This window comes from Lissotriton vulgaris, chromosome 7 (assembly GCF_964263255.1).
Source record: "Lissotriton vulgaris chromosome 7, aLisVul1.2, whole genome shotgun sequence".
Lineage (NCBI taxonomy): Eukaryota > Metazoa > Chordata > Amphibia > Caudata > Salamandridae > Lissotriton > Lissotriton vulgaris.
Genome location: NC_141695.1, coordinates 142,102,125 through 142,115,591, shown reverse-complemented (window position 1 = coordinate 142,115,591; position 13,467 = coordinate 142,102,125). Strand labels below are relative to the sequence as shown.

Below are 13,467 nucleotides of genomic sequence, written 5' to 3'. Positions count from 1 at the left end.
TCTGTGATTCAATAACTTTACTGATTGTGTATTTTCCATGAAACTTGTTATCTCCGATAAGGGAATTTTTGTTGTTATATTGTCCACTTGACCCTCTTGAATTTTTTGAGGAGTGATTATGTTTTTAAATTTTAGCTTACGTGTTTTCTTTTTGTTTATTCTTCTTAACGGCTTCCTTCTCCTATGTTTCCCCTTTTTTTCTTGAGTGCTTTTTATTTGAGGAAACTTCTCTCCTCCGTCTTCGTCAAGAGAGGGTTTGTTAAATTTTCCTTGTTCTTCCTTAACAATCCCAGTATTTTGCAAATTTATTTTATTTGTAGCCGAAAAAATGGGATACTGTTTGACAGTGAGTGAGGGCTCTTCTCTAAATAGTTTCTTCAAGGAGTATATTTTAACATCCTTTTGTTTTTTCCGGATTTTTTTATCTGAGTTTTCTATTATTATTACGTCAGATGTTTGAGTACTGATGTCACGTTTTGTTTGAGGCACTGTACTTTTGAGGTGATTTGTAGAATCAGTGTTGTTTTCCTTCATATCTTCTGATATTTGTAGTTTTGTTATGGCATCAGCCTGTTCTTTTTTCCTTTTTTCTTCTACTAGAAATTTTAGTATGCCAATTCGGACATCTAAAGTTTGGTCCGAGTTTTCCAGTATGTTACCTAAAAACGAGAGAACCGATTCCAAAATTTCCTGTAGGGAATAGAGAGCCTTGGACATTGGTGTTGCAGTATTTGTTGAATTGTTGTTTTTGGGCAGAAATAAATCCAAAGAAGAATCAAGAGCTGGATCAAGTTCTAATGGTTTTTCCTGGAACCTAGTGAATGATTTGTCTTGATTTGACTGTAGGTCCAGGTTATTGTCCATCATCATCATATCATTTCCATTCGGTTCCTCAACACAAGAAAGACTACTTATTCGTTTGATAGGTGTTAAGGAAGATAAATGAGAGATTTCGCAGTTCGAATTTTGTGGTTCCTGTGTTGAATATAATAACTTTTGATTGGATTCAACATCCATTACGCTAGAGTTGTGGATAGTTTGATAATCCGAAAGGGGTAACTCTTTTGCCTCCATATTTTTAGAATTGTCGAGATTTATTGGGGATTTCCGCAACGTGTGTGGGTACTTGCTTTTGTGATGTTACGGTTAGAAAATAGTTGCTGATTGCCGGAGTTTTAGTTATCAGACCATGTTTAATTGCTTTATCACAGGATTTTCTGACCGCTTCCTCAGTGCCCATTCGCTTCATGAATATCGTGCGAGATCTTAATTTTTTTTAAAGCCATATTTCTTTCCTGCTAGTTGCTTGCGAAGTGAGATTAGTGCTTCCTTCTCTTTCGATGTTTGAGTTGCACACTACTCACACAATCGTTTACAATACTGCAGATGCGAGTAATCAGATGTTACACTTACCACAATGACATAGGTTGCTACTCGATCCCTGGATACCGGGTTCAAGTAAGTCACAGTTGAAAATGAAAATGGAAATGGTGTGGCCGGTCCCGTCCTTGGACGTCCCCGGACGGCCACAGACGGCCCGCCCTTTGCCCGGGCTTCGCCCCGTGCTCCGACCCGCGCGCGTCCCGCGGTGCGCGTTACAGGGTTTATTTAAGTAGTATGTTGTATTGTGGGGGCGTGGCACTGGGAGGGGGCGCGGCTCACGCGGGAAGAGGACCCAGCTACAGGTGTTGGCTGCTGGTCCTCGCAGTCCCGGGGCCGGCGCCTCTCCCTCCTCTGCGGCCACAACGTTGGTTACAGGCTTTAATGCAAGTCCAGCAACAGAATTGGCATCTTATCAGCTACTCCAGTAGCGAGGCAAAGATGAACTCAGCAACAGCAACTTCTCTTAGACGAGCGGCCCCAAAAGGGTTGCACCACCGTGCAACTCCAAAAAGTATGCAAGAACATACCCTACTCTTGGTCACACCGCAGACATGTAGGGGACTGGACAACAAACATCTGCCAAAATCTGGTCCGTGTATAGTAAACCCGGTGCAAATATTTAAATTGTATCAGGCGGTATCTTGTAAAGGCCGCCGCACCCCGTGAGCTAGCAATAACTTCAGCCCAGTCATCATCTGTCAGAACAGTTATGTCCACTTGCCACGCCAGCCATGTCTTGTCAAGTGTTGTCTGTGTATGGGTTGTTAGGGTCTGATATATTTGCCTGATCTTGTGGAGGCCTAAATCTCCCATGAGCAGATGACCCTCTAATGGGTGGAATTCTGGAAGGGTCTCAAGTGTGTTGATCAGGGAAGTGAGAGCATGACGGAGTTGGAGGTATTTGTAGAATTGTGTTTTGTGTAATGTGTACTCCGCCTGTAGTTGCTGGAAGGATTTCAGTGTAGTACCCCACATCACATCATCTAGGCTTGATATCCCCACTAGATCCCATCCCCGGAACCCCCCCAAGGCAGCCACTGGGCGGTGGTACGTACCTTGCCATAGTGGGGTTGCTCGAGTGAGCTTTCCGCTTCAACGCTTTAGCCCGCCACAGCTGTATCACGACTTTACCTGCTGGAGGCATACAATCCAGGCAAGTGGCACTATACAGGAGATGAAGGGGGTCTGTTCCATTGCTGCATGTTCAATTGCATATGCCGGGTCCATGGGGGAGTTATACCACCATTCACTTACCACGAGTATGTGGGATGCCACATTATATGAATAGATGTCTGCTGCTGCAATCCTTCCACAATATGTGGATTGCAAACATGTGCGTAGGGCAACCCTAAACGCCCCACCGTTCCAAAGAAATTTGTTTTGTATGGCGTTGAACTATGCAAACCTGGAACGTGGAATATGATAAGGGAAGTTTTGGAGGCAACATAAAATCCGGGTCAGTGATACCATCTTGAAGATGGGCGAGCGCCCATATAAGGACAATGGAAGGGAGGACCATATTGCTGTTTCACTATTTAGGCTTGTAAGCAGTGGAGGGTTATTATGCACCCATTAGACTTTAGGGCATGGTGAAACGAAAATATTGAGGTACTTAAAGCTGTCTGTCGCATGGGATAGCTGCGATGCCCACGCATCGTGTCCTTGATGACCGCACACTGCAAAGAGCACTGATTTTGCGGGGTTCATCTGTAAACCAGTATTTTTCTCGAACACTTTGAGGATTTCCAGAATGCGGGGCCCGGAAAACCAGGGATCTGTCATAAAAAAGAGGACATTGTCTGCATAAAGCGTGATACAGTCCGATCGTGATGGGGACCATTCAAAGCCGCGGTACACCAGGTCACTTCTAACCCACGCTGCTAAGGGCTCAACCGCAAGGGCAAACAAGAGTGGGGACAGGGGACAGCCCTGTCTTTTGCCTCTTTAGATAGGGAAGGATGCCTACCAAATTTCTTTGGTCTCTCCCATTAGATATTGCTGTAATTCCTGTTGCGCCTGTAGCAGGTTGAGCCATACACTAGGGCTAGGGTCCCAGTTAAGCTGCCATGCTAGGGCCGTCTGTGCGATACCAGAGCTGCCTTACTCATTTTTCATTGGTTTGATAGCTAATTTCGGTGCCCCAAACGGTAGCCTTGAGGGCTTCTCACAAAATGCATCGGGCGGAGGGGCCATTGGAATCCAGATAAGTGGAAATAGCCATGTGGAGCATATCTTGATAGTCGGGACTCCGAGGATACCAGAGGGGTATGCGCCAGCATAAGGGGGGCTTGCGTGAGCTCGTGTGGAATTAAAGGGTGACTGGGGAGCGGTCGGAGAGCCCACGGGAATGGTGAGTTACCTGTGAGTATTGATGAAGGAATAGGCCCTAAGTATGAAATACCACACATTGATGTGTGGGGCCTATTTTCCCTGAAGTAACGACGCCCATACTGAGGTGGGTGAAATCAACGCAACGTGACCCCGCATTCCCTGGGCCATTAATGCTCCTGCACCCACAGGCCATTAGCGGACAGCCCTACATTCAGAATCGACACATAGTATACCGGCAGCCGCTACATTTAAGGGAGGCTAATTGGTGAATCGAGGAACTGAAGCATGCCAGGGAGTTAATGCGACACCAAAAGCGCCTACTAGACTGGCAAGGTGCAGTATAATACCCAGGAGACTCCGGGTGGAGGCAGCGAGAGAGAACTGACACCTAAGCAGGGTCTAGAAATCTCACCCGTGGCACAACCTGCTTTTGGAGAGGCCAAAGTGGGGAACAGGAAAACCAAAAGGCTACGCGTGGACGATAATCCCACAGGCAGGCAGCGGCGACTACTGTTCACCCCCCCAGGTACCGGGTTGCACCGCCCAGTGTGATAGACATTATGGGAGGACTAGGCCAACGCACGGTGCAAAGCAACAGGCTGGACAGATTACCTATTACTGCATGTATTTTACTAACGCGGACCCAGGACCGAATGCTTCGCTCTACATACAGTAGTTGAGGCAAAATTACATCATTTGGGGAGACCCTCTCCTTTCGTTTATTTGGCCAGCATGACCTAACCAGGCGATAGGAAGAAGCAAAGCAAATTATGGGTACTTATGGAAGCAGGACTTAACTGAAATTACGAATAAAAGACTACACAAAAAGCCTTCAAGAAGTCTCGTGGAGACGAAACGAGCCGTGTCGTCTATGATCATGATTTTTAATTAAATGAAAATATCATCAATCAAAATAAAGAAAGAAGAACTTTTTCACACAATCAGAAGTCTCCAGCCAATTGATTTTCTTTGGGAGTATATTTATTGTGTTTGCAATTAACACTGTTTCTAATTTGTGTAAAATATGGAATGCACCATATCATTCTTGATATTCTGAATATATGGGTATGTGCTGAGCTTCTTTTTGAATTTGTTATTTATTTTGGTTTTCCAAAATATCAAGGGTGCTAGGAAGGTCAGGCACCCAGCTCACGCACTACCACTGAAGATTTAAACTACCTAGAACCACTAAAATACTGGTGCAGGTCTAGGGTGCCTTGACCTTTTTTTGTGTGTGCTAGACTGGCAAGGTGCAGTATAATACCCAGGAGACTCCGGGTGGAGGCAGCGAGGGAGAACTGACACCTAAGCAGGGTCTAGAAATCTCACCCGTGGCACAACCTGCTTTTGGAGAGGCCAAAGTGGGGTACAAGAAAACCAAAAGGCCACGCATGGACGATACTCCCACAGGCAGGCAGCGGCGACTACTGTTCTCCCCCCAGGTACCTGGTGGCACCGCCCAGTGTGATAGACATTATGGGAGGATTAGGCCAACGCACGGTGCAAAGCAACAGGATGGACAGATTACCTATGACAAAGACCATCCTGCCACACCAGAGACACTTGCAGACAGCGGAGATGGCTCACAGACCATGAAACCTAAGGAGGTCACCCTGCAGGACATAATGGCCACCCTACACCAGGTACAAACATCTATTGGCACTATATCCACAGACATTATGCTGCTATGCGCTGATGTTTCCAAGATGAGTATGAGAATAGCGGAGGTTAAATCTACCACAGCAGCACTCACCACAGACACAGCGACTCTGCAGCCACAAATCAGAAAACGAACTGGCACATAAGCAAATGACGGACAAGCTTGATGATCAGGAGGGCCTCTTAAGGAGTAACAACGTAAGCCTGGTTGTGGTCCAGAATGCATGAGGGGACCGGCTCTGGACCTCTTTGTAGAAGACCACATCAAGACTCAACAACAGCCATGTGGGCTATCCAGCTTCTTTTCCATGGATAGGGCCCACCAAGGGCCTGGAGGAAGACCCTGACCTGGAGTCCCACCCAGGCCCATAATAGCACGCGTATTCAATTTCTGAGATTGGGATACGATCCTGCAGGCAACACGCATTGCCCCCGCAATACATGTTGAAAACTGGACTGTGACCCCTTATCCAGACTAAACGGAAGCGGTGACCAAGCTGCGCCATAATTTCTTGGACGTCAAGAAAGAACTGCACAATAGAGAACTTAAGTATGCAATGCTGTGCCCTGCGAAACTGAAAGTGGAGGCAGAAGGGAAAACCTGGTTCTTTACAACACCGGCAGAGGCCCATGACTGGCTGGGGGGTTGGCGCCTGGCCGCAGGGCCCAGGAGACAGGGACAGAGACAGAGGCACCCAGCAATGACATCGGGGTCGTCAGATGCAAGAGAGTCGGAAGCCGCTGGTGGCACTCTACAGAACGCAGATGAGAACTCAGATTGATGTTGCGCACGGCGAACCATGAGAATGAGCGGGGAAAACCCACAGAAAAATGGGCGCAGAGACCAGGCAACGCCATATGTTGATGTGAGAAATCCACTGACCAAGATTTACTGGATATACGAACTAATGTCACCTGTGACACTTGTTATTGCAGCAGTGACATTGAGCTGTGAGAAATTGGCCATTGAAAAATACAAGTTTAAGGGAGGAACCTCAGGAGATCGCTGAATGGCTCTCCCCCCTCATGCAAGTACAAAGTTCTGGGAATTAAGCACTCTGCTAAGTTGGGTGGCGGGTAGATCTGAGTCTGCCCTGGAAGGAGGCAGGGAGGAGGGAGGGGGTAGAGGTCTGTTAATAGGGTTATCAATTGGTTTGTTACAAATGCATTGTGATGGACTTGATGGCATACAGGATGGCAACCTGACACAGATACTACAAGACACTCTACACTCTTACATAGCTACTGACACATACGACACAAACAGATATATTCACGGATGTTTCGAACACTCAGTCCTTAAACTTTAGGGCCACGCTACATCCTTTCACTGTACTGTCCTGGAATGTAAATAGGCTGGGTGACAAGATAAAAAAGGGACTGGTTCTACAATACATCAAACACAGAGGCCCGGCTGTTGCGCGGATGCAGGAATCGCATTTGATGGACTCCGCCTGTAAGGCCTTGGATAGATGGGGCTACAAAAAAGCAGCACACTCGGAATTCACCTCTGGTTCTCGGGGGGGGGGGATCCTGGTCCATAAACATTTCCCACTGATAATAACTGGGTCATGGACTGATGACCAAGGACGATTTGCAGCTATATCATGTCAGTAGGAGGGACGGTCGTACAATCTGGTATCAGTCTATGTCCCACCAACGCTGCATCAGTCAACCTTCCCGGCCCTGGGGAAATTCTTATCACTCCCGCAGGGTGAACTTTAACACTACAATTGATGCATCCATAGATAGAAAACCCCCTAGAGAATTCAGTAGTTCAAATCTTAATTTAGTGTACTTTGTTAACGCCGTTGGTCTCATCGATGTCTGGAGAGCCAGGTACCCACTGTAGCGACAATGTACTTTCCACTCGGGAGTACCCAATACTCTTTCAAGAATAGACTAACTATTTACATTGGAAGCAGGGCTGGAAAGGGTATTAGAGATACTACATTTACCCAGGGGCATCTCAGACCACTCACTAGTGCTCATTACACCTACACCTTGGGACAACGATGACTGTTTCCGCTCTAAATGCATGATTGGGAAAGGTCTGCTCACAACCACAGAGCAATATTACGCAGAAAATTAACACTCTGCAAGGCTCCCTCTCCAACAATGCTGTTGGAGGTATATAAAACTGTATTACATGGGCAGGCAATGTCACTAGTTACAAGGCATAAAAAGTTACAAAAACAGCAGATTGAGACACTAGAACATGAGGTAACCCAGGCAGATGCCGACCATGCCACAGAGACCAACGATGACACGACACATAGGTTAAATTTAGTGCAACAGGAATACAGGGCCTTCGCATGGGAGGAGGCAAAATCCAAACTCACCAACACACACCGTACTATTCACAAGCTTGGTGATAAAGCATGCAAGCTCCTAGCCTGGCTGGATAGAAAGGAACCTGGTAAGCATGCTCCACCATAAAGCATGATGACAGTAAGTTCCTTGGCATGAGGGCGGTGAGCCACTGAGTGATGAAGTGGGTCATGGAGGCACCCTCACACCCCTAAGTCAGGCCCACAAAGCGCAGATTGTTGCGTTGTGCTCGACTCTCTGAATCTTGCACCCTGGAGGCCAGCTCCTGCGACACCAAAGTAAGTGAATTGACTTTTTTCTGGGGTTGGAAACCGTGTCTTCTACTGTCGAGACCCTTGTCTCCGCCTCGGTGGTGCGATCAACAGCCTTATGGAAATCCTGGCACAGGAATGAAACTTCTGACCCCACTGCACCAATCTTGGCATCCAGCATGTCCCTTGGCCCTATTAATCACCGCTAGGAGTGCCGCATTGTCGGATGTTGAGCCTGCTGCCTCAACGCCCAAGGAGCCCCCAGTGGGCGTGCTGAACTAGTCCCGGGTACCCTATTTGGGGCCAGCTCAGCCAGGCCTGCCCCTGCCCATCGTGGAGGAGGTCAAAATGGTTACAGCCGCTCACGGAGGATAAGCTGTAGTCACAGGTTTGTATACCCACCGTGGGAGGTGTTGCCACAATGGGGTAGAGAATCTTTTGGATCGTGAAATGCCACAACCAAAGGCCTTGGGACGAAAGTGTCTTAAGATGGAGGGCCACCGGCCCGATCAGGCATGATCCACCATACGCATGCCACCTCACACTTACACCTCCCTCGAAGTGCGCCCACCGGCAAAGGTTCTGGTCACACCCCTCCATGTGGGTCGCGGTCGTCTCACCAACCTAATCATGACTCGTGGAGGGGCCACAAGCCAGGCGGCGCCGCGAGCCACGGTGTTAAGGCAGGCCACAGGATGACCATGCTACCGTAAATGCCTTCCTGCCAGGACCTTCTCCAGGCCACTACAGGCCGGGCGCAGCAAAAGGGAAAGAACCAAGGCAGGTTGAGGCCCCATCAGCCATTCATTGAGCAGTAGGGCCGTAAAGCCTGATGTCCAGGCTCCACCCAAAGGTTGACAGGAGCGTGCAGCCGCTGTGCCAGGGGATCCAGGAGCAGGAATCAGAAAAGAGGCCCCGGCTCAGGCCCACCCGCAATCACAATGTCGCTTTCTGGCTGGGGGGGGGGTGCACCGCCTGCAGGGTATGGAAGGGGGGCCATTGGCAGCTATACGTAGGGCAGCAGGCATGACTTGAACCAGCACCACATGGAGCGCTCACCTCATGGGCTGCTGTCCAGCCCCGATTCCCTCTGATGTGTCTTACTATGACGCCGAGGCCGGATGGATATCGCGGGCCTATGCACCACATGCGGCCTGCGCAAGGAGTCGCCGCCTGGATCTGATCACGAGAACCTTCACAGCAATGATAGCCCAGCAACCGTTGAGAGTTCAGGGCCCCGGCCGTGTTGCCTCTCAGGAAGATCCCGGCCGCACCGTTTCTCAGGCATTTGTGGCTGATGGTGGATTCTCGGGTGGGGGAGGGGCCGGCTCCCACCGGTGCTGGGCCAAGTCCACTGCCGTCTCCCCCGTGCAGGGGTACAGGGTGTCAGGTCGCCCCCTGCTTCTCTGTACCGCTCACATTCGGCCCAGATCCCAGCCTCCAGCTCCACCAAGATGGCTTTGCACTGCACCCTGGGCACAGGAAGGGTGACTCGTCTGGCACCCAGCCTGCGTTTGCTCGCCAGACACCACTCCCTCCGTAGCTCAGCCGCCGCCGGCAATGAAAAGCAAGGTTCCTTACTCGGTCAGGGGCACAAGCCTCGCTGATGACCGACAAGCTACCTGACCTGGAGCTGGATAGACCAGGCATTACGCCGTGACTAATAGATCAAACCATTACACATCCTGACCTAAAATCGTATTAATACTGCCCTGAAGAAGCCCCAGGCCTGCTGGCCATTTAGGGGTGAAACACGTGTTGGCTGTTCACTTGATGTGCCAATAAATACGCTTTGCACAAACTAACGCGTATGATTGGAATTACTCCAAAGAATTAACATTTAAATCTTCAAGCCCCAGCACAACTCTTCTATTCGCTGATGGAGCACCTCTGAGCAGGATTTTGGCAGGATTTCGATCAGATAACCCGGTTAGGCTGCGGCTGCCATGATGGCTCTCCTGGCCAAGCCCCAGAAAAGCCATCTTTAAGGGATCATGAGGGCTCTTTGAGCCCATCGGACCCCTTCAGAATCCCCGGTTGGTTTTAACTCTGACTGCTATCATCATAATTAGGGGTGGGCGACATTGGCGTAGCGCCACTACGTACATTTTTGGAAAAATGTGTGGAAAACGAGCGAACGGGCAGGCTCCCGGATTTCCCTGGCCTGGCTGGGTTGGGAAGCAGGGACTGGCCCCATTGCCTGGGTTTCTACCAGGGTCTGGGGTTTGGGAGGCCCCGTTCTACGGCCTGCCAAGTGTCCATCTGACCGGGACAACGGTCCCTGGTGCAGAGCCCCGGAGACCTGCAAGGGCAGGCGGGAGCCCTACCGCTATGGGACCTGGACAGCCCTCTCCCGGGTGTCTAGGCCAGAGAGCTTCGGTGGTCCTCCCCGTGCCTGAGGTCCAGCCGGGACCCCTGAGCCTTCCTGGATGCAAAGCCCACAAGCCCTGCGTGGGCAGCCAGGAGCCCTACTGCCTACTGCGAAGGCTCGGGCAGGCAGAGGAAAGTCCTTTCACTACCGGCCATCTGGTTGCACCTTTCCCCACGGCCATCTGGTCGCACACAAGGCTTTCCAATGGGGAGACCAGATGGCCGGGCTGCCCTGGAAGTTCCAATGAGGGCTCATTTGCATCCCCGATCCCAGCCAGGGCTCTGGAGGTCATATGCATCTGGGCCTATGGTCCCCTGAGTCTCTTAGTGTTCATGGGTTCCCAGAAAGAGGGGTAACCTTCCTCCAGATTACTAGGGACAAGGTAACCTGGGACCCCTCTCGGCCTAGCGGTCCTCAGCTGGGTGGGCCAGGATGCCGCCCCAGCCCTAGGTCCGTCCCTGGGCCTGCGGTGTGGCAGGCTGCCCTTGATGGGGTCCGTTGGGCCCGGGGAGTCTCCCTCTGATGGGCTGGGTCCAGGGGCCCCGGGGAAGGTGGCCTCCCCACTCCAGGCTCCGTCCTCGGTCCTGCTGCGTGTCAGGGTGCCTGAACGAGGTCCAGCAGGCCTGGGGACGCTTCCTCTTTGCCTCTGGGACTCTGGCTTCGGTATTCCAGCCCAGGGCCCGTTCCCCAGCGTGCTGCCCCACCAAAGGCCCGGGACAGGGTTCCATCATGCCCAGGAAACCTTCCCTTGCTTGGCTGGGTTCAGGGGCTCCCTGCGGCCCGGGGAGGTTGGCCACCCCACCCTGGGCTCCTTCCTCAGTCCCGCGTGTGGCAGGGTGCCTGGTATGGTGTCTGGCGGGCCAGGACAGGCTTCCCCCTTTGCCCCTGGGCCTGGGAGCCCTGTCTGGGTCCAGGGGCCCTGCCCCGTCCCCCAGCCTGCCGCACTGACAACAGCCCAGGACGGGGTTCCGTTGTGCCTGGGGAGCCTCCCCTTGCTTGGCTAAGTTCAGGAGCTCTGGCCTGGGCCCAGGAGGGCACCGGGTAGGGTGGCCTCCCCATCCCAGGCTCTGTCCTCGGTCTTGCTGTGTGGCACGGTGCCTGGGATGGTGTCCGGCAGGCCCGGGGAGGCGTCCGCAGCGCCTCTGGGCCTGAGAGACCCGGCTGGGTCCAGGGACCCGCCGGGCCCCGGGTTGGGTGCTCCAACCCTTGGCCCTGTCCCCAGCCTGCCGCTCCACCAAGGGCCCAGGACAGGGGTCTGTCGGTCCTGTGCACGCTTCCCCTGCTTGTGAAGGTGTCCGTGGGTCCCTTGCGATGGTCCTTTTTCTCCAAGTTTGCTCAGTAAGACCTCCGTGAGGTCTGGCGATGCTGAGACGGGGGAAGGCAGCACCCGGCCCGACCTGCCTGGGGGCCCCGGTACGCACCTGCCTCTCAGCCCCTACCCAATGGTCCTTTTTCTCCGAGTCTGCTTGCTCCGGAGAAGGCAGGGACGCTAAGCCAGAATACCCCCTGCACAGGGTGGCCTGCCATGGGAATGCCCCAGCCGTACTCTGATCCATTGGGCACTCTTGGTCCTTTTAGAGATGGTCTGCTTGGCCAGCCTCAGCTGTTGTTTCGAGCAAAGCGCTTCCACCCCACATGGACCGTCCGACTCGAGGGCCTGCCGCCTGGTGGGAGACCCTACACAGCAGAGTGACGGCCGAGTGGCCCCGGTAGCTAGTGCCCCCCAGTGGTTTGACCGGAGCAGGAGGGGTCTGGTGGCACCAGGCCCTTGGATGCTGCTGCCCAGCAGGTCCGAAGACCTTGCGCACCACGCCATCACCCCTCTATGCCCAGCACATTTCCACAGAAGCTTGGAACGACTGTTCAGAGGGGTGCCTCTGCCGCTAGGCGAGGCCGAGTGAAACCCTGTGGCGCAATGAAGGTGAGGGCTGGTGCGCACCAGCTGAAGTGGGATCCTGCCGTGCTTCCAGTGGCAGGCGCATTTCCGGCCCCTCTCACCCGCTCCTTTGGGGAGGTGGAGCATGAGCGTGCGTGATAGGACACGAAAGATGGTGAACTATGCCTGGGCAGGGCAAAGCCAGAGTTAATTCTGGTGGAGGTCTGTAGCGGTCCTTACATGCAAATCGGTCGTCCGACTTGGGTATAGGGGTGAAAGACGAATTGAACCAACTAGTAGCTGGTTCCCTCAGCATAGCTGGGGCTCGGAGCCCTCAGTTTTATGTGTTAAAGCGAATGATTAGAGGTCTTGGGGTCGAAACAATCTCAACCTATTCTATAACTTTAAGTGGGTAAGAAGCCCGGCTCGCCGGCGTGGAGCCGGGGATTGAATGCGAGTGCCTAGTGGGCAACTTTTGGTAAGCATAACTGGCAATGCGGGATGAACTGAACGCTGGTTCAAGGTGCCCGATGCCGACGCTCATCAGACCCCAGAAAAGGTGTTGGTTGATATGGACAGCAGGACGGTGGCCATGGAAGTCAGAATCTGCTAAGGAGTATGTAACAACTCACCTGCCGAATCAACTAGCCCTGAAAATGGATGGCGCTGGATGGTCGGGCCCATACCCGGCCATCACTGGCACTAAGAGCAGCGGGGGCTAAGCCGCGAGGATTAGGAGGGGCGCTGCGGTGCGCACTGGAGCAGGGGGGAGAGGGCCCAGGTGGAGCAGTTGCAGTTGCAGATCTTGGTGGTGCTAGCATATATTTAAATGAGAACTTTGAAGGTCGAAGTGGAGAAGGGTTCCATGTGTACAACAGTTGAACATGAATAAGTCGATCCTAAGAGATGGGCGCCCGCCATTCAGAAGGGACGGGTGATGGCCTCGTTGCCCTTGGCCGATCGAAAGGGACTCTGGTTCAGACCCCGGAACCCGGAGTGGCAGAGTCGGGCCCCCTTGCGGCGTCTATTACGGTAACACTAACGATCCCGTAGAAGCTGGCGGGAGCCTCAGGAGAGTTCTCTTTTCTTTGTGAAGGGCAGGGCACCCTGGAATGGGTTCACCCCGAGAGAGGGGCCCAAGCCTTAGACAGCAATGCAGTTCGAGCGGCACCTGGTGAGCTCTCGCTGGTCCTTGAAAATCCAGGCGAGATGGCCGGGCCGTACCCATATCCGCAGCAGGTCTCCAAGGTGAACAGCCTCTGGCA

General features: G+C 52.3%; 1 pseudogene; it reads left to right on the top strand.

Moving 5' to 3' along the window:
• Positions 1-12,189: 12,189 nt before the first annotated feature.
• LOC147701021 (28S ribosomal RNA) lies at positions 12,190-13,467 on the top strand (annotated as a pseudogene).